This window comes from Ambystoma mexicanum, chromosome 7q (assembly GCF_040938575.1).
Source record: "Ambystoma mexicanum isolate Mex_15411 chromosome 7q, UKY_AmexF1_1, whole genome shotgun sequence".
In the NCBI taxonomy this organism is placed as follows: Eukaryota; Metazoa; Chordata; class Amphibia; order Caudata; family Ambystomatidae; genus Ambystoma; species Ambystoma mexicanum.
In genome coordinates, this window is record NC_090941.1 from 354,410,679 (window position 1) to 354,430,482 (window position 19,804).

Here is a 19,804-nt window from a genome sequence, read left to right on the forward strand (position 1 = left end):
GGTGTGAGATCCAATGCACGATCCTTTTTCCAAAATAAGCCTTTTCATCGGATTGTACGAAACACTCTTCCTACATTTAACTCTGTACCCAAGTGTGAGGGCATTGAACTGTAAAACAACCAGCGTTTCTAATTTGGATTTTCACACATGGAACATATTTACTTCAAGCCCACAACACGTTTTTAACTTTATCTTGTTGTTACATTAAAAAAAAAAACAAATAAAAACTATCACTATATTCAAATGCGTAAAAAACAACAGTATGGTACACTGCATACATCTTGAAAATGACCCTTTTGGAGACAACTGCCCCAAATAACATATTGGCAGAAGGATAAGAAATGATCTTCATTATCCACAATAATGTTCATGGAACACACATTGTTACGTTGGGGGGAATGCCTGCAGGAATACGTGGGCAAACAATTGTTGCGAAAAAATATAAACTTTTCATGTTTTCGTCATGGACGTCATTTGGGGTCGCCTGGGGTCAGCGACCCCTTAAGTCTCCCTTTCTACCGCGTGTTTTCCCTTGTTTTTTTATGGAATGTCCTGGGCTGTGGCCAGCACCATGTGACTCTTTGTTTCTGTATTGACTGGCTTTCATGTCAATTCTCTTACAAATGCAGGGGGTTCCACAAGTGTAACATTTGAGCAGTGACCCTAAATAAAAAAAAGAATAGGAATAACAAATAGTCGTTCTGGAATTCTATATAATAATTGCCAGACTCATTAAAGGTTTATTTTAGGCAGACCTCAGTGAGTGAGTCATTTATTTTTCTGTTTTTAAACACCTCAAATTCACAATGCAGACAAAAACTACATGTATGTTGCTTTCGGCAAGTTGTAGTTACAGCATGCTTTTTTCTGCCGCTGTCTCTGTTACCATCATCACAAGACATTCCATCTCGGTGTCCTCGGTCACTTGACAAAATCCTTGTGCCTAAAAGCTTGTGTACAGTGTAGCAGTGTTTGACCATAGCTCATCAAGTGGCCCTTTATTTCATTGTGCCACAATTAACGGTTTGTTGTAATGTGTCTATCTTTCCTATCTTCCTGGCATGCTGTTTAGGATGTGTGTTTGCATGTATGAGATAACGAGTACCCAGAGTACAAGATGCTGTGTGAGTGCCCTGCTTTCCCTGCGCTACTCTACATTTTTATTACACAGTTATCAACCCTCCCCCAGTTATGAAAATGGTATGTATTTTGCCAACCTCAGAAGCCTGAAAAGTACATCCATGCAGGCTTGTCATGTGGTCAACTTTGCACAGACCTGCAGATTAACTGGCGTGCTGTTAAAGTTACCAGTTTATTGGTATCCACTACAAAGTGTAATTTGCTTTCTGACTTTGAGAACATTCAGACGTAATTTTTAATTCTACTATAACCGGTAATATAGCTAGAGCTGGTAAGATAGCTCAGTGGGTTGAGCGATCACTGCTGTGATGTGTGTGTGATCTGCAGGTTCAAATCCCGGCACGGCCAACTCAGCCTCTCATCCTACTGAGGTCTATAAATGAGTTCCAACATCGGTTGGGGGAATTTTAGATATATTTGCTCTATATAAAGCACTTAAGCGTAAGTGCTACATAATAACACATCATTATCATCTGGCCTTGGACGTCTGCTTGCATTCATGGTCATTTGGTAATGTGGGCCTATAGACCCTGATATTAATTAAATATATGGTGATTCATTCGTGTATGAAATGTATATCACATTACAGTGATATCGTAACAATATTTATCGTAGTGTACTTAGGAACAATGCTATGTGATGCCACTTCTTGTTTTGTCAAGGGGTGAAAGGTTGTGTTCCATCAGTTCCGGTTATGGCACTTCAGGGTGGGGTCAAATGACATCACTTCCTGTGATGTCATCAGAGATCAAGTGTCATATGATGTCACCTCCACTACCCCTGACATTTTGGTGAAATGACACCCTGGTTTTTGTATCTTTGGCAATTTTAACTAAAGTGTGTTGAGTTATTGGAGTACTGTATGTTATATAGAGAAAAGATCAGACGCATTATTGGAGCAAACTATTATGTACTAAATGGTGGTTTGTCCATTGCACTCCTTCTCGTATTCACTCTTTTTCAAACATTTCTTTTTTTCATCTGGCTACGCAATGCACTTGTATCACTCCTCATCTGTTTGTGCTTTACTTAAATTCCATTATTGTCCCAGTTTTGTATGCATTTTCATCTCCACACCTTCAGGACTCAACCTTTCCCAATCGAATAATCCAGTCCAAGTCTTTCCTCACCAATCATGTAGGTATTACCAAGCCCTGCCCCTTGGCTCAAAATCTGAAATGCATGTCTGCAGTCTTTTATAGTCTAAACTATCCTTTCCACAACTTAATGTTGTCTGATTATTCTCAGCTCTGCTGTCTCTGACATGGTTCCAGTATGGGGCATTAATAGACCTGGAGTTTGTAGATAATGTACAAAAAGAAGTGCTGACAAAACCAATACGTATGACATATAAATTAGACATTGTTCTCGGCATGTACTTTATTATGTTTTGTTTTTTTAAAAAATGTTGGTCCATCGGTTGCATGCCATTCACCCCAGACATTCCATATTACTTGTTAATTATTGGTAACAATTTTTCAAGGAATCAGCCATAAACCTGTTTTGTGCAGTTTGTATTTTATGTCTAGGTGGAATATGTGCACCCCAGGGAAGGGTGCTCAGCTAATCGGGTGGCTGGAAATGCGAGTGAGAAAACACAGTATACCATCCGCAATTTCCAGCCACCCGAGGCCCTTGCCCGTAAGGGCGTCATCTTGATTGTGGAGAAGCAAAAGGGAGCCTCTACCTGCTGCTTGTGGAAAGGCAAAAGGGAGCCTCTCCCTGTTGCCTCCGAACAATCAAGATGGCAGACACCTTGTTTCTGTTTTTTACAGGAGATTCGGCTTGAAATACACACGGAGCCCATCTTCTGTAAAGAAAAACAAAATACTATTTGCACCCTGGGTGAGTCCCGGTGTGTAAATAGCTATCACCTCCCTTGTCTTCCCTTGTCTGGGAGCGTGCATGGGCGTAAAGGCCTACAGCCCTCGCTGAGACGCTCACTTAACTCCGGCCTGCCTAGAGTCAGGCTGACTGGCCGTTACCCGCCATGTACGCAACCTGACGTGGGGGTGATTGCTGTAGTAATTATCGATATCCATTTTTCAAGGAGTCAGTCATAGACATATATGCATGGTTTATATTCTATGTCTAGGTGGAATATTCCTTTTGGTACATGGACTGGGGGATTCCCTGAGAAAATGCAAAATAAACTGCTGTACATCAATATCAATATTAAGGGGGGAATATAGGCATCTCTATTAAAACACCATACATGGAAGAACAAATAGGTATGGAAATAGTTTGCTGTGTAAAAGGGGAATGGTTCATACCTTAAAAAACACAAAGAGCCCCTCTGGTGCCCACTAAGTTGGCTGATGAACTCCCTCTTAAGTTCCCAGTTATGCCTGTAACCCTGGCTTTGAATGGTGGAGTAGTTAGGATACATGTGTATGTTCATAGGCAAGTCTCTAGGAGAGTTCTGCTGGGAAATGATCTGAGAGACTTAGGTCATGTGGGATATACAGCAGAATGGCCATGCACTAGACCACAGACCAAGGTAGCCCTGCTCAAGTCCAATGCTGAGCCAAAGCCAAAGAAGAACCCAAGGAGTACATACATCAAAAAGAGGGAAAGAGAATATTCTCCCAACTCACCTACCACTGAGGTGGCGACATTTGTCCAAGCTCCTGCACTTGGCAAGGAAGAGGGGCTGCCTGAAATTCTCAACCCCATGACCATCTTGAACTGCAGAGCTTGCTTGCTGAAGGTGATCCTGACAGGGCTAAATTTATTAAGAGCCAACTTGAGTGCTCATCTTTGGAAGGCCACAGGAGGCAGGCCTGATCCCAGCTTCAGGGTGAACCTCCTGGGAAACCTATAATGAAGGAGACCATAAGAGGTCGGTGATCCCTCTCCCAGTGAGAACCTTTACACTGCAGTTGTCGCATGAGGTATCCCTTGCTGATCATATTGGCATCAAGGAGAGGTTAACCGTGCAATTCTACTGGCCCATGAAGTGGCTCATGATGGGGGTCCAGATAGAAAGCCACTGCAATTCAGTCTCCGTTGGTCTGACGTCCTTTAATTGGTGTACCATTTGAGAGGATAGGGTTTGACATTGTTGGTCCCCTTGACCCTCCAACATCCTCTGGTAGCAGGTTTATTCTGGTGTTAGTTAACCATGAAACCATATATCTTGAAGTCATCCCCCTTAAAACAGTATCTGCCAGTTTCAGTTGTTAAAGCATTAATTGGAATTTTCACCAGGGTTGGCTTCCCTAAACAGGTTGTGCCTGACGAAGGCAGCAACTTTATGTCCAAGTACATACAAGCCATGTAGAAGGAGTGTGGAGTATCCTATAGTTTTCCTTCATCTTATCATGGACGGACAAATGACTTAGTTGAAAGATGGCTCAGGCCAGTGATAAGTTGAAGGAATTTCTCTTTTATTAAACTTGGTCCATCGGTTGCCTGCCATTCACCCTTAGACATTCAATATTACTTTGTAATTATTGGTAACCATTTTTCAAGGAATCAGCCATAATCCTGTTTTGTGTTGTTTGTATTCTATGTCTAGGTGAAATATGTGCACACAGGGAAGGCTGCTCAGCTAATCGGGTGGCTGGAAATGGGGGGGAGAAACACAGTGTACCACCTGCCATTTCCAGCCACCCGAGGCCCTTCCCCGGTAGGCGTCAACTTGATTGTGGAGAGGCAAAAGGAAGCCTCTCCCTGTTGCCTCCCAACAATCAAGATGGCAGACACTGTGTTTTGGGTTTTGAAAAGAGATTGGGCTTGCGCAATAGACATGGAGCCCATGTTCTGCCAAGAAAAATAAAAGAATACTATTTGCGCCCTGGGTGAGCCCTGGTGTGTGAATAGCTATCACACCCTTGTCTGAGTATGCATGCATGGCTGGTAAATGCCCACAGCTCTTGCTGAGCCCTCGCTTAACTCCGGCCTGCCTAGGTCCTAGCTGACAGGTCATTACCGGCCATGTAGGCCCCCCTGCGCTGGGGTTATTGCTATAGTAATTATTGGTAAGCATTTTTCAAGGAGTCAGTCATAAAGCTATGTGTGTAGTTTATATTCTGTGTCTAGGAGGAATGTTCTTTTTCTTACATGAATTAGGGGATTCCTTGAAAAAAAGGAACAAGAAACGTCTCTACATGAATATCAATATTAAATCAATAGTTTTAAAACACTTCTTTTAAGGCAGGGCCAGGACCACAAAGGCATAGATAAACATCAACAATAAATATGTTTTCCTTTGGGAAACGTGAAGTCCGATAAATACACCCTACATGGGAAAACACATAGGTATGGAAATAGTAATTTGCTGTGTAAAAGGGAAATGGATGAACCCTTAAAAAACAGAAAAAAGGCTGACACAAGGAAGTGGTTGTTTGCTCACACAAAAAGGAAGACAATTTATAAGCAAAGGAAATGTCTTTATTAAACCGTTGACCTGGGCCCATCCTCACCCAACTGCAATATCCAGAAGACTGATCTTTGTGTGGCATTGAATACTTTTAGGATTGCTTAAACCATTTCTTTGGAGTCTTTAGCATATGGTCCCCCATGTCCAACGTGTCATAGGCTAGAAAATACCCAAAGTTTCTTCTAGAAGTTAGAGAAACATTTCACTCTCTGAGGATTGCTGGGCTGGACGCATGGTGGACTCTGGCATTTGTACACCTCTCTATTCTAGGGTCATGGTCTTGGAAAACCTTGTGCTCACCTCCTTCAACTTCAATGAATTTTCACTATCTCAAAACTCCTTCCACCTCTGCTGTTTGCCTGAACCACCCTGGTATGACGAAACCTCCCTGGGCCACCTGTCTACTAGAGATCCCTGTTCTTACCCTAACTTGTCAGGATTTCAAACTCTATCACCCACTTTAGCTTTTCTCAGCCCTCCTCGCCACATAGTAAGGATTCCCTACTGTTTCTGTAGTCCTCCTTTCTAAATGATACATCTACCAAACTCTTCTGTATATCATTCACTAGATCAGCTTTTTGGTCACCCAACACCATCTGACTGAGACAAACAGCTTTTATAGTACTTTCTCTCACTGAGTGGTGATCTCATACATATATTGCAGTAATGTAGTGTTCTTCGCAAATTGTGCTGGACCAAGTAGCGGGCACGATATTTGTGTTGGTGGTATCCCGGCGCAATTACAGCCGTGATACCGCCATGGCTGTGATAAAGCCATGCCAGGTAAAGAAAAATGTTTCCAAATGTGTTGGTCAATTCAAAATGCTGCAACTCTGTTTAATTCCTAGGAAGTTATGTGAGTGCTCCTCCAAAAAGGTTATATCCTTCAAAGCAATTTGTAAAATAATTTTATTGACATGATATTGTTAACCTATTGCTTCAAAGGCCTTTTTCCAACCAAGGTCCCTGGAAATTCCACAGAAGGAATCATAAGACTGCGAACAATAGTCAGCCTGTGTTGCAGCAGATGTCTACGGTACAGAAGACCCTCCTCCGCTGATAGCCAAGCCGGGGAGGGATGCTGTTCTCTGTCGTACCAATCTTGACTCGAAGGAGAAGAAAGCCAAGTGGTTCATCACAGCCGATGAGTCAAGAATAGAGTCGATAAGAAACTGAACTGTGTTGAATGAAAAGTAGCAAGCGCCTATTTGAACTGTCAAAGGCTTAAAGAGCTATTGATGTTAAAAGGGGAAAACCAGCAACAGAGGAGTCTGACACCACGTGGCTGTTCATGCAGGAAACTCTGGGCAATTACCCGATTCTTGAAACTACCAGACTAGAAAGCCTTGAGAAAGGCGAAAGGGGGGTCAAAGTGGTCATACGGGGGTCTTGTAAAATCCTCCGTACAGTCGAAAGTCGAAAGTCTTTGACCAACAGATGAATGTGAAATGAAGGGAAATGAATTTCCTTGGTGAAATTATCAAATTAACAGTGTTGACAGGAGTCCACAGAGTGAACCCTACAGAGGGATGTCCACAGTGAATTGTTTGAAAAGACATTAAAACTTGAAAGTAAGAAAGCTGATAGTGAATCCAAAAGGTGGAGGCTGACGTCTGGATGGGAACATTTTGTTTCATTGTTTGTTTGAACCCATCAGGCTCCACCGGCAAGAGACTGTTTGATAGAAAACAGACTTAACCACCAGATGCACAGAATGCTGAAAGCGGAACTGTTAGCTTGTGCTGGAAAACCTCAAGCGTTTGCTGTGCTCCAAAGTGCCACATTGTCCTGTGTTGAAAACGTGGGGAAGGGAGACGTCAAGTATTGTATCCTGACTTATCATTTTGTTAACACTTCCTTCTTTCTTAAGAACATTATCCCACATTATTTTTGTATTTACCGTAAGAATTGGCAATAGGTTTTCTTAGTACAGGCCCTTTTTAATTGACACAATGCCACTATGACTGCCTTATTATTATTTGATGGTCAAAGCTTGCTCCCATCTTAGATTTACGTTTAGATTAGGGGTTTTTCCATCTTGCATTTCCAGCTTAATAAACACCCTTGAACTGTGATCACGAGTGAGAGAGCAGTCTGTGCAGTCAATTTCAAGTCTTTCTGCTGTTTTTTTTTTTTTTTTTGCTCCTGGAAGTGGTGCCAACATCATACATAATCCTTTTCACCCCGCGGTGCGCGCCACGGTGTGAGGACTACGAGTGAGAACGTAGTCTGTGCAGTCAATTTCAAGTCTTTCTGTTGTGTTTTTCTTTTTCTCCTAGAGGTGGAGCCAACATCATACATAATGCTTGTCACACCGCGGAGCGGGCCACGGAGTGAGGACTACGAGTGAGAAAGCAGTCCATGCAGTCAATTTCAAGTCTTTCTGCTGTTTGTTGCTCCTGGAGGTGGAGCCAACATTATACATAATCCTTGTTACACCGCGGAGCAAGGACTACGAGTGACAACACAGTCTGTGCAGTTCATGCACATCTGCCATGGCAAGGGATATTCTTCACCGTTTTCTCCACTTGGAAAGGTAAAATCAGAAACAAACGTATTGCCTGTGTTATCATTGTGATTGCTCCCACTCCTGCCCTTCATCTGTTTTGGGACACTTAAGTGATTTTATATTGACTTTGGCGTAAGGCTCCTTGCAAGGTGCACTGCCAGGATAACGGTACAGTTCCTCTTTATTTAAAGGTGGAAAATTCAGTGGGACTCGCTCTGGAAAGCAGCGACTGCGGGCCTTGAGCCTTTTGAGCTGCATGTTCTATTGACCGTACAACTGTTCATCCTTCCAGAGCGTCCCCCGCTGTAGTGCGGCGACTGCAGGTTTTCGTGACTTTGAGCTGCATGCTCCATTGAATTTACAACTGTTCATCCTTCTGGAGCGTCCTCCGTTGTAGTACGGCGACTGTGGGCCACGGCCTTTGAGCTACACTCTGTTCTTCTCTCTTTATTGGACCTTTATTTCAAGTACATTCCGACTTACCTTGGACACTGGATCTCCACAAGTTTTCCATCTTTGACTGAGGCAGTGACTGCTGGTTTATTGCCCCTAAGCCTCTTTATTTGTATAGCTTGGCCTTACAGAACTTTTTATTTTGCATTTTGTATTGAACTGTTTTTTGGCTAAGGCCGATCTTTTGCGGCCTTAATCTTTGCTGAACTACTTGTGGAACTGCCCTGTGGACGTCACATGTGCTCCTCCTAAGCAGTTTGATTTCTTCGTGTTAAAGGGGTATCTATAGTGATACAAACTTATTGCAGCCTGCCTCCTACGTTTGCTAAGAAGGCCAACAACCTCGCTTGAGTGCTTTCTCTATATTTGCTTAGGGTGCCTCTTTGCATCTTGCTCACACCTGTTTTCGTCCTCTTTCTCTTGCATTGGTTTTCTTTATCAAAGCCATGCCTGCCTTGAGACGTGGATTTGGTGCCAGCATATGTGAGACGGATTCTGTTTCTGACCAGTTATCCAACTCAAGGGTAAACTCAGCATTTAATTTTGAGCAAACATTGGGGCATTTGCCTGTGCTTCTAAGTCATCCTGCAGCATTGAACAGCTTGCGGACTAACAATGGGGTAGTGAGCGGAATAGATGGCAAATTCCTAGTTACAACTATTGCTTTGATTAATGCAATGTTACCTGGATTGATACAGGGAGGGCTTTCTTCAGATATTTTGTCAACAAACACTGAGGTTTTGGAAACGCTGGCAAACGCTCCTATTATCCAGGGGACTATGGAACTGACCAACGCTGAGTGTCTCCAAGAAGCTGAAGTGGCTCCACCCGCTCCTCTAATAAGGAAAATATTTAGGTTTCATGCTTCTACTCCACAGCAAGCTGTGAGTCTAAGAAATTAAAGAGACGCGGGTGGATCCACATGCTTTAAAATGCTGCACGATGTTGGGGGCATGGGTGGTACCTTTGTTGACTTGGGTGCTCCTAAAGCGACTTCTTCATCTGATCTTTCGAACGTGTTTATTTTTGGAAGGACCGATGATAAATCCACGCCCAATAATGGACATTCATGCTTGCCTGAAATTGGCAACTTCCTGGGTCAGCAGGGCCATTGCCTAGGGAGTAATAATAAGATTGCTCTAGAGGCGGTTTCCCAAGAGCTGACTCAGGAAAGCTGTGTAGAGGACTTATTCCATGTAGTTGCGAATGCCACAAGGGACCTACTGAGGGACACTATAGACCTTGATATACCTCCTATTTTGGATGCACCTATCCATATAAGGGGTAAAATTACTTAAATTGTGGGCACTCGTAACGATATTATGAGAGGTGGGGGTCCGATTGGCGAACTTGTGGATTCTAATGTGCAATAACCAGTGACAAGGGAGTTACCTGGGAACTGTGGTCGAATCTTGTCTAACTAATTTATTGATCCTAGGAGGTTATATGGTACAAATGATGGAGTCATTGGGGCACATGCAATGAGAAAAAGCCAAGCAGGCACTTTTCCTTCTCATATTGGTCACACAACAATGATGAGTGTTCCTGGGTGCTCCTATTGCACCTGTGATTTCCAACCTTGGGGCGGGGGCAATACCCAGCTTTGTTCAGAAAACATAAAGACTCTTAATGAGATGGGGATTTGTGAGTTAATTTCTCCCCTTTTATCTAATTTGCACATCAGCCTGAACTTGGCGTTAAAAACTTTAGGCGACACGCAGGAGAATTTGGGGGGATTTTAGCAGGTGAACAAACAGCATTGAATGAGCTATTGGTACGTATGGTTTCTTTTGAAGGACTTGTTAGGAACATTATTGCCACCAATGAAAATACATCTATGGAGAAATATACTCCAGACTAGTACAATCACAGACGGTTGACTCTGGATGCCAAAGTCTCAGCAATACCTGATGTTCTTTTATCTAGGGCTAATGCTGTTTCTAAAGATAGCAGGACTCCAAGCGGGGACCTTGAACATACTTTGGAGACTATCCAGAACAAGTCACCTGGGATTCAGGCCGACACTGCTCCTGACAGTCCGTCGGCATTGGTGGAGGACATGGGTCTCTTGAATGATCAGGAGACTGAACAGGAGGTAATAGCGGGAGTTGATTTAACTTCTCTACCAACTGAAAATGATGCCAATCTAGATGTATCAATGAATCTTACACTGAGAGGGAAGAAGCGTAGGAAGAAGTCCAAGCATACTAAAAAAACAAAGAACATGCCTCAAGTGAAGGTTAATGGGAGAAATTCCAACCTTAAAGCTATACGGCAATTACCAGAATATGATATGCGCATGGACACAACAGCCCATGTGAACTTTCAAGGGATGGTGGTGTCATTGAAGCGAAAATGGCGTCTCATCCTGTGCCAGTACAAGGACCAGGAGTGTGTAGAGATGTGAAAACAGAGAGCCCTAGTACTTTATTGGGAGCTCAGAGGGGGGCTGAAGGTGAGAGTTTGATTAATCACCCACAAACCAAGCAGACAAAGATGACTACTTTCGGCAAAATGATTAGTACAATGCATGCACGTTCTTCAACAGGCCCACAGCAGATCAGTGATCTCTCTATTGCTCCAGAGCCTATTTTGCCTGCAGAGATTAATGCGAGTGGCCTTAGGAACAACCCAAGAGCCCTATCCTTGCAAACAATGGAGCTACTAGGGGGGGGTCACTGCTCCTGTTGATGGGGCCACCATGGGGCATCAGGAACAACACAGGGCCATTAAACCCGGGGCTGGGGAAGTTGCCTGTTTTGGCAGTAAAATCCTCGGCTGGGTGCCTAATGGCAAATCTGCAAAAGGGACTAAGCTAAACAGGACAGGTTTGCTGACCATTTTTAAGAAGGTTCCGCTTCTTAGAACAATAACCTCAGATGATACATATACTATATCTTTGCCCAGACTTGATAATGGTCTAATAGTTAGTTACTTCCATTCGGTAATGGATGCTACTATGGTGTGGGATCCACGGAAAGATCTTAATTCCATGGGATTCAATCTGGTGGAATTGCAAAATCTTGCTGAAGCAAACACATTTCTTGCGTTTAAGGAATCTGCCATGCCTATAGCAGATGTATTGTCAAGGCCTACATCTGCATCACCAAGCGACTCTGGGACTGTGCTGTTCATTATCTCTAACCTACTGGGCAATGGTCAGGACTTTGTCCTGGATTCAGCCTGCCTTTAAGACCCTCGAGAGCATTAGGCAGGGTCCGGGACTTGCATGACAGTATTGAGATTGAAATGATCTCCTGAAATGCATGTGGTAGTGCTAATGTGTACAAGTTTATGCTCAATTCCGCAGGCAATAGACTTTCTAGTATGTATTTGTTCCAAGAGACTATGCTTATGGCTAACCCGTAATTGGAAGGTTTTCATACTATTTCCTGCCTGGCTGTTAGGGGGATGGGAGGAGACCTAGAGGGGGTCTTACTATTGCCATAGATTGCAATTGGGGTGTACATGGAAAATAATATGCAGCAACAAATGGCTCCTGGTGACCAGCTTGGAGCTGGGGCCAGGCCTTCAACTCATGTTGCTACTTAACCTTTATTGGGACCCCACTAGGGTTACTTTTGACACCATCGATAAGGCCTTGGTGATATCCTGTATGATTGGTTTGATAGGGGATGTGGCAAGTGAGTAATTTTGGGAGGTTACTCTAATTCCTTCTGTGCAGAGGGAGCCCTGTGAAATACTATGGGGGCTACTCCACCTTTTCATTATTTGAACACCAAACAAGTTTTCTGCTGGGATCTCCTCCTGGTGGATTGAGACATGTCCTATTGGATCCTTCCCCCTCCTTCCACTCTTCCAAACACACGTGGTATAGATGGGCCCTGACCTCAAGGAATGATTTCATGTATACAATGTCACCAGGAACAGTTGTAGTTATCTGAGCCATATGCCCTCCATGTTGGGTGACCATTCACCCTTATCCTTCTCTCTGTTTGTCTCTATTGCTACCCTCCTTACTAGACCAGACTTGGTTGGCCTAATAAGGGGACAAATCTGGTGTGGATTCAGAAACTCATTCTTAAATTCAATCGTCTGTTGCTTGCATCCTTGAAAGATCCTGTTTCTGTTTCCCTCATGTGCATTTTAGGGGAAGGACGTAAGGATTCTTTGCATAATCTTATTTTCTCTTGTACTCGTCAAATCTGAGATCAATACACTTCAGCCAGTGTTAGGAAAAGTGTGCATGTGAGTGATGATAGAATGATAGAATCCTCCAATCTAAGACTCGCAAAAGAAGGGAACTTGTTGCTCTGGGAAGCCTGTGCTTGACTGCTTCTGAGTATGCTGTGTGTAAGTGCACACTCCTGCAAAGACATAAGAACTATGTAAAATCTCTCAAGATGGATGCTTATCACAGGCTTCAGCAGAATATACTGGAAAATGTGTTTAAAGGTAAAGATGGACAATTTTGGTCTACTGTCAAGGATATTGGATAATGTTAAAGGTTGCTTGGACTGCCTGATAGAATCTGCCAATTGGGTGGAATATTACACCAATAAATTTGCCCTACCTGATGACTTTAGGGATATTGATGGTTTCAACATGGGTATCCCTGTTGAAAGTTTCTGTACTTGGAATAGGGAGGTCATTGCGTGGGCCATTGGTTGGCTTAAGCCGTCACGGGCCCCTGGACTGGACATCATACCTCCTTTTGTTCTTACGGAGGACCCGGGTTTATGGGCTGATCTTTTGAAGCCTATGTTTGATTACCTTTTTTTGTCCCATACTGTCCCTGCTTCATGGGTACAATCTATTATCGTACCGAGTCACAAAAAAAGGGGATACATTGGATTGAAATAATGACCAACCTATAGCATTGATAGATGCCACCAGCAACATTTTTTCTATCCTTCCTTAAAGGGATCTCAATTGTGTGATCAGGGGAAATAATCTTTTGAGTCAGTTCCAGTTGGGGTTCTGGGAAGAACTAGGCACCTCACTTAATGCGACCATTTTTTCCCATCTTGGACACTTTGTTCATCATCATCCACAGGTGGGGGACGAGTACTTAGCCTCACTGGATAGGATCAGTGCCTTCGATGGTGTCATAAGATAAAGGCTCTGGCAGAAAATGCTTACCATGAACATCTCCTGCAAAATGGCCCAAATGATTGCCCTTCTACACTCCCATACCAACATTCAAGAACATCTCATGGATGATGGGTTATTGTCACCAGAGATACATACATATATTGGGGTGAAACAGGGGTACACAGTGGCACTTATACTCTTCAATCTATACGTGTGCGATGTGGAGAGAGTGTGGCAGGGTCCTTCCATTGTGCCAGTTAGGTTGGGGAGCATTAGGTTGGAGTGTGTGGCCTTTGTGGATGACTTTATACTTCTTGATAGAACTCCATGAGGCCTGAGAGCTAAAATGAAGCTGTTCTTTAAATATGCTCTGGACAACAATCTTTTGCCTAATGCCTCTAAGTCCAAGTTCTTGGTCTTTTGTCGAACTACTAAGAGTCAGCACTGTGCTTGACCTATGGGACAATAGTGTGGAACAGGTCAAGGCTGTAATTTATTTGGGCTACTACCTCTCTAATAGGGCTAGCATTGACTGCTGGAAAAGCATTTTGGCCGACAAAGCTAAAAAAACAAACTGTTCAACTGAAGTTTTTGAAGAGTAGAGTCTGCAAATTTTCACTGCTACCCTTGAGGCATTATTATCTAGCCAACTTTGAGACAATCATTCTGTACAGCCTGGACCTTTGTTTCCACAACATGGGAAATACTTTAAACATCTTACAAGGGAAGCTTTGGAAGGAGGTATTGGGTCTCTCGATGGCTATCGCGAATGCTGTCATTAGACACAAGTTGTGCCTTGTCTCTTTGAAGGCCAGGTACGTTTGGAGACAGCTTTCTTTGTATAGAAGAATGATTGACCCCCCTAAAAATACTCTTTATGAGAATTTACATTTAGCAATGCATGCTTGTACTGTCCCTTCCATTCAAGAACTCAGAGAAAGGATGAGTTCTGTATTAGCTTATAATGGGGTCTCTCAGGAAGATCTGATACAAAGACCTGGACAAATCAATAAGATTATGTTTAGGACTGATTGGGCCGAGACAGTTGACTGCATTTCCTTGTATATCACCTATGTTCTTTAATCTATTAAACAAAATTGAACTGACTCACCCATGCTGACAACCTATCACAATCACTTTGAAGTGCATATTTAGTTTACTTTGTTTTACAGCCAAAACTAGCGGTCGCCAAGGGAACACTTCTTTACTCAAGGCTGGAAAGGTTTTTTCCTACACCTCTGAGGAATACTCTCAGTTTCCCCATGCCAGAGAGTGTTTACTGTTGTACGTCCAGCGCTTTCCTTGTTCCATCATGCTCACAACCTTCATGCGTTTTAGGCTCAATCAAATGCCTGTTTATGAGAAGATTAAGCATTGGCGGGACGCTGCTTTGTTGTATGGTAGTAATACATCTGATAACAAATGTAGGTTTTGTGGAGGTCTTGATTCGCTGGAAACCTTGAGACACTTGGTTACTGTGTGCTCCTATTTTCAGGAAGAACATGTTAAATAAATCATTGAGGGATTTCAGGTAAATAATATCAGAGATAACTGAAGTACAATCTACTGGTTCAGTTGTGCGGAATTGCAAATTTCCAGGGAAACTCTGTGCTGATGGATAGGGTCCACCTTTTGAAAGCAGAGGTGTGGAAATTCGTACATAAGGCCACACATGCAGAAAGTCCATTGTTCAGATGCTGCCTGATTCCATCACTCCCCCTAAGATACTTGCAAGGAAAGTGGCTGGGTCCTGTCACATATCTCATTTCTCATGTAAAGACCTTCCAGGCTCCAGGCATTTCAGTATGATCCCATTGTCAATGTTGTGAAGAAGAATCAGACATCAATGTAAGTGAATCCTTATTTAAGTCAACGGTTATGGAAGAAAGTCCCTTCTCGACTTCCACAGGCAATCAAATTCTCCAAGTGATCAACATGGATTGCAGCCCAGCAATGTTGTAGATGATATCATGCAATGTCTATGGTGCTCGGACCCCCACAATCTAAAGGGCCCACCGATGTCAAGGCATCTACAACACATACCTCATGAAAAAGGAAGTTAAGAAGAGAACCCAATGCATAAACTTATTGGCCCTTGTGCTGCAGTCTCCCATATAAAATGAAAATGATACCATATCCTCATATCGCCACTATAGAAAACCCTTTCCAGAATGACAATTCCATTCCCAAAATGAGCCCTATAAGCTGTCTCAAGGCAGAAACCAACACTCTGCAAGTCATTTCTTCCTTTGAGCAGTACACACACATACACTGGAAGACAATGGAAATACCATAGCCACACATTGATCAGATGCAAATAGGAAAGCTTACTCCCTTTGACAAACTCTCCTTTGTGTTCCCAGCGAGAACCAGTAACACCTTGGTGATCCTTTGAGCTACTACCCCTTCTCAGACACACTATTCACTGAATAGTACTCAGAATGTCAATCTACCAAATGTTCCAGGGCCATTGATAACTATCAATATAATGAAAACATCACAACATGGATTCAGAACAATAAAGGGAAAATAATCAACTCTTTCATTTATATTGGACACACTTAAATCCAATTCAGATGTGCACAGAGCACAGTAATCATCCCTCTGGCCACCCCAGGTCCCAGAAACAGCACAAGTCAGAATGTTGTCCAACATTTTTCATGTACATTGATTATATGGAAAGTGCCTCTCTGTAATACGTTCTTGGTCAGAACCAAAACAACCTGTATGTTCACCTTTAAGTCAATCCCAACAGCATCACTTGTGGAGTGCATCCAGGAACTAGCCTATCACCACTTCTTTTCAACATCTATTTGGACCCTATTGTAGAAATCACCAGCATCTCATGTCTTACATGCTATAACTATATAGACAATTCCAAACCAAATGATTAAATGAATCCAACTGCAAGAGAGCATATGATGTGTAACACCAAAACAATCATTACTTACCCAGAGGAAATGTGAACCGGTCCCAAGAAGGCTACAACAATCGTGAAACACACCCAATCTCCTGGTTAAATCCCTACTAAGAAGTTACTTTCAACTGCTATCAATGCAACATATTAATATGCACCTCACATTCTCCATATATCCATGGTGCTCATTGCCCTATGACTCACTATACTGTGCTCAAACCTTCTGCCTAAGCAAGACTATGTTGCTAAGCTGTCTACAAAAAGCTTAAAACAGTGCAAGTAGTCTCATCCATGTACTAGAAAGACACACACCACCCAGCTCTCCATAAACTCTACTGGGCCCCTGTAAAATGCAGAATCTATTTCACAGCTCTGTGTATCTCCCATTGAACCTTTCAGAATAGGGCCTCAGAATCCATCAAGACGAAATGCATAATACTGATGCCCGCCAGAAAACCTCGATCCAGAATTGAGGGTATATTAGCATACCCCTACTTCAACCATAAATGTCAAGGAGGATCACCATTTCCATTCCCCACAACCCATATGATCATGCCAAGTGACAGCATAGAGGAAGAGCAAATGCCCTTCATAAAATATCTCAAAATATGGGTTTCATGAGAACATGAGAGACAAATTAGCACCGACCTACACCTTCCAAACGCTGAAATAAACAGGTCACTTATAGTTATTAATCTTCACATACCTTAATACAAATACCCATCAGAGCACTTCCCAGAATACATATCAGACTGTATACAATCAGGTCAGTTTCACCCATGTCGGCAAATAATATGTGCATAAAGTTTAAATAACAAACCCTACTGAGACAGGAATCAATTAGATCAATCTCTCCAACTACTATTAATAAAGAGACACAAGAAATCAACATCTCTCTCTTGCACACAGATCAGACAATACCAAAAGGACCACAGCACGACCCACTCTCTCCACAAATACCATTTACTCCAAGCCACACACATTGAAGCAATCTCTTTTATTGCAACTTAACTCTTGCACATCAACTAACATAAAACCTACTTGGCCAGTCTAACCCACCAATCATAGATACCAGATTATATTAGACACTGCATATTTATCATCACCCTAAAAATAATCATACAAATGGAAACAAGAATGGCAAAAAGCCCATTATCCCTAAATATACTAGCAATTGCAGGAAATCCACTTTCAGCTTGATGGCAGTAACTAACCCAACAGGGTCAATCTGCCATTTCGACTTTGAAGCACATTCAAGAGCTTATCTCCAAAAACCTATTCACCTTTCAGTCTTCTATCACCTCTTTACAATATACATGGCCCCACTAGTAAACTGCAGGTGTATGCCTCTGGAAAAAAAAGCATCACTAGACTTATTGACACTTTCAGCTTAATGCATGGCTCACAACATTTTTAGCCCTATTAAATACTCCCTCCTCCCTGCTGAGTGGATCTTTTTGTATGCTTTTTGGGTTCTCCCCAAAACAAGCTACAAAACCATTATATTAAAAAGAGACAGTCACAAGGGGGCACTGACAAAATCCACTTAGACCCACATCCATCAACACTGCAGTTTTCACAACTGTCATCTCTCCACCAAACCAACATTAATCCCTCCTTACTTTCCTCTTTTCCAGACCCTTAGTAAAGACAATACAAACATGGCTGGTGTGTACTATACAAGAAAATGTTACATTTGATTATATGACTTTACATTACTTGACACCTGTAAGGATATTTGGCGTGTTACAGTACACAGTACAGCAATACTGCACAAGTAGCACAATTTTTTTTGCAGCACCACCACCACAAGGGTGCGGTGCATTGCTATATGGGTTAGCAGACTAACAAGGAAAGACAGACTATTCAGTAAAAAACGATTTTAACATATAAGATGCAAATCTATTTTTACAGTTAAAAGCACACGTGTTCATTTAAAAATGCACACTATTTTTCACCTGAAATGCCTATATTGCTAGAGACACATTTGAAAATTAACAGCTAACCTATTAACCATTAACCTGACTAATAAAACCTTATTTTAATATAACTCACTAATAAAATGTGTTCTCCACTGCAGAATTAGGCATACTCTGAAAACCATTTAAATGTGTGTGCAGATTTTTCTCTTCTCTTCTCTGCCTGATTCTCCGTGTTTTTGTGCACAATAACTGCAGGAAGGAGGAAGTCAGATTTGCAACAATTGCAAATGTATAAGCGAAGCTATTGTTGAAGAGTAGGAGGATGAGAGATGATGGATTTCATTGGGACACGTCATAAAGAGGGCTGAGAGGAAAGTTTGAGTGGGCAGTATCAGGGAAAAAGACAGGCAGACATCTTTCTGCACTACTGGGGAGAAGACCTGGCTGTGGGGTCCTGACTGAATGCAAATTCCGGTGTCCTGCTGCAGTCGAGACTGGGGAGAGCTGAAAGAAAAACCTTTCCACTGGCTGAGGCATTCCTATCTGAAAAAGCTGAGAATTCCAGGCAATGACCCCGGCTTGAGAAGGCAAGCGTTCCTTTTTGCTGGAGTTAATCCAAGAGAGCCACATTCACAAAGAGAACAACTGAAGAACACTCAGATAAGGTAATTACCTAAGCGTGGGAGCCGGGTGTGTGCACGAAATTATGCAGTCAGTGTAGGATTCCTGTGCGTGTCTTAATCAAATACCAATGTTGCAATTTGAGTTTTGTTCTCCGCCACGCTCTTTGCAGTGTGACATAGAAAATGCTTTTACTGTACCATTTTATTTATTTCTGTAAAGAATGAGATCATGTCTAAGTGCAACTTTTATAATACAGAAAATATTTGAAAACAGACGGGTGGTTTATTTTCTATTTACCATTACAATGCCAATGATGTGGGGAGATTTTTAAACAGTGCAATGGTCATTTTAAGACAGATGTGTGTATGTCAGAATCAGTATGAATAATTGTGAGTGACTGTAGTATAACTTGTTGGAGGTACATGAGCCAACGGGAAGAGAGACTCTCTGAACATAGCTCCCTACCGTATATAAGGTAGTGGAAATTACCACAAGACTACCACATATAGCTCTCTGTCGTAAATAAGTCAGTGAGTTTGCCCATGGTGGCGCACCAACACTATCACTGGAAAATGTGGTATCTCTAGAATGCAGGTCTGAGGTCTCTCTAGTGATCACACGAAAAATCTAAGCGAAGATAAGGGATTCTGGACATTGGGGCCACAAATAAAACAAGGGAATTATGCTCACCAAAATACCACCAACCACGTATACCAAATAAGCAGGTCTGGGTGCTGAAATAATGCATGTCCATTGTATTATTGTTGCACATGGCCAAATCTGAATACAAAGAGTGATTA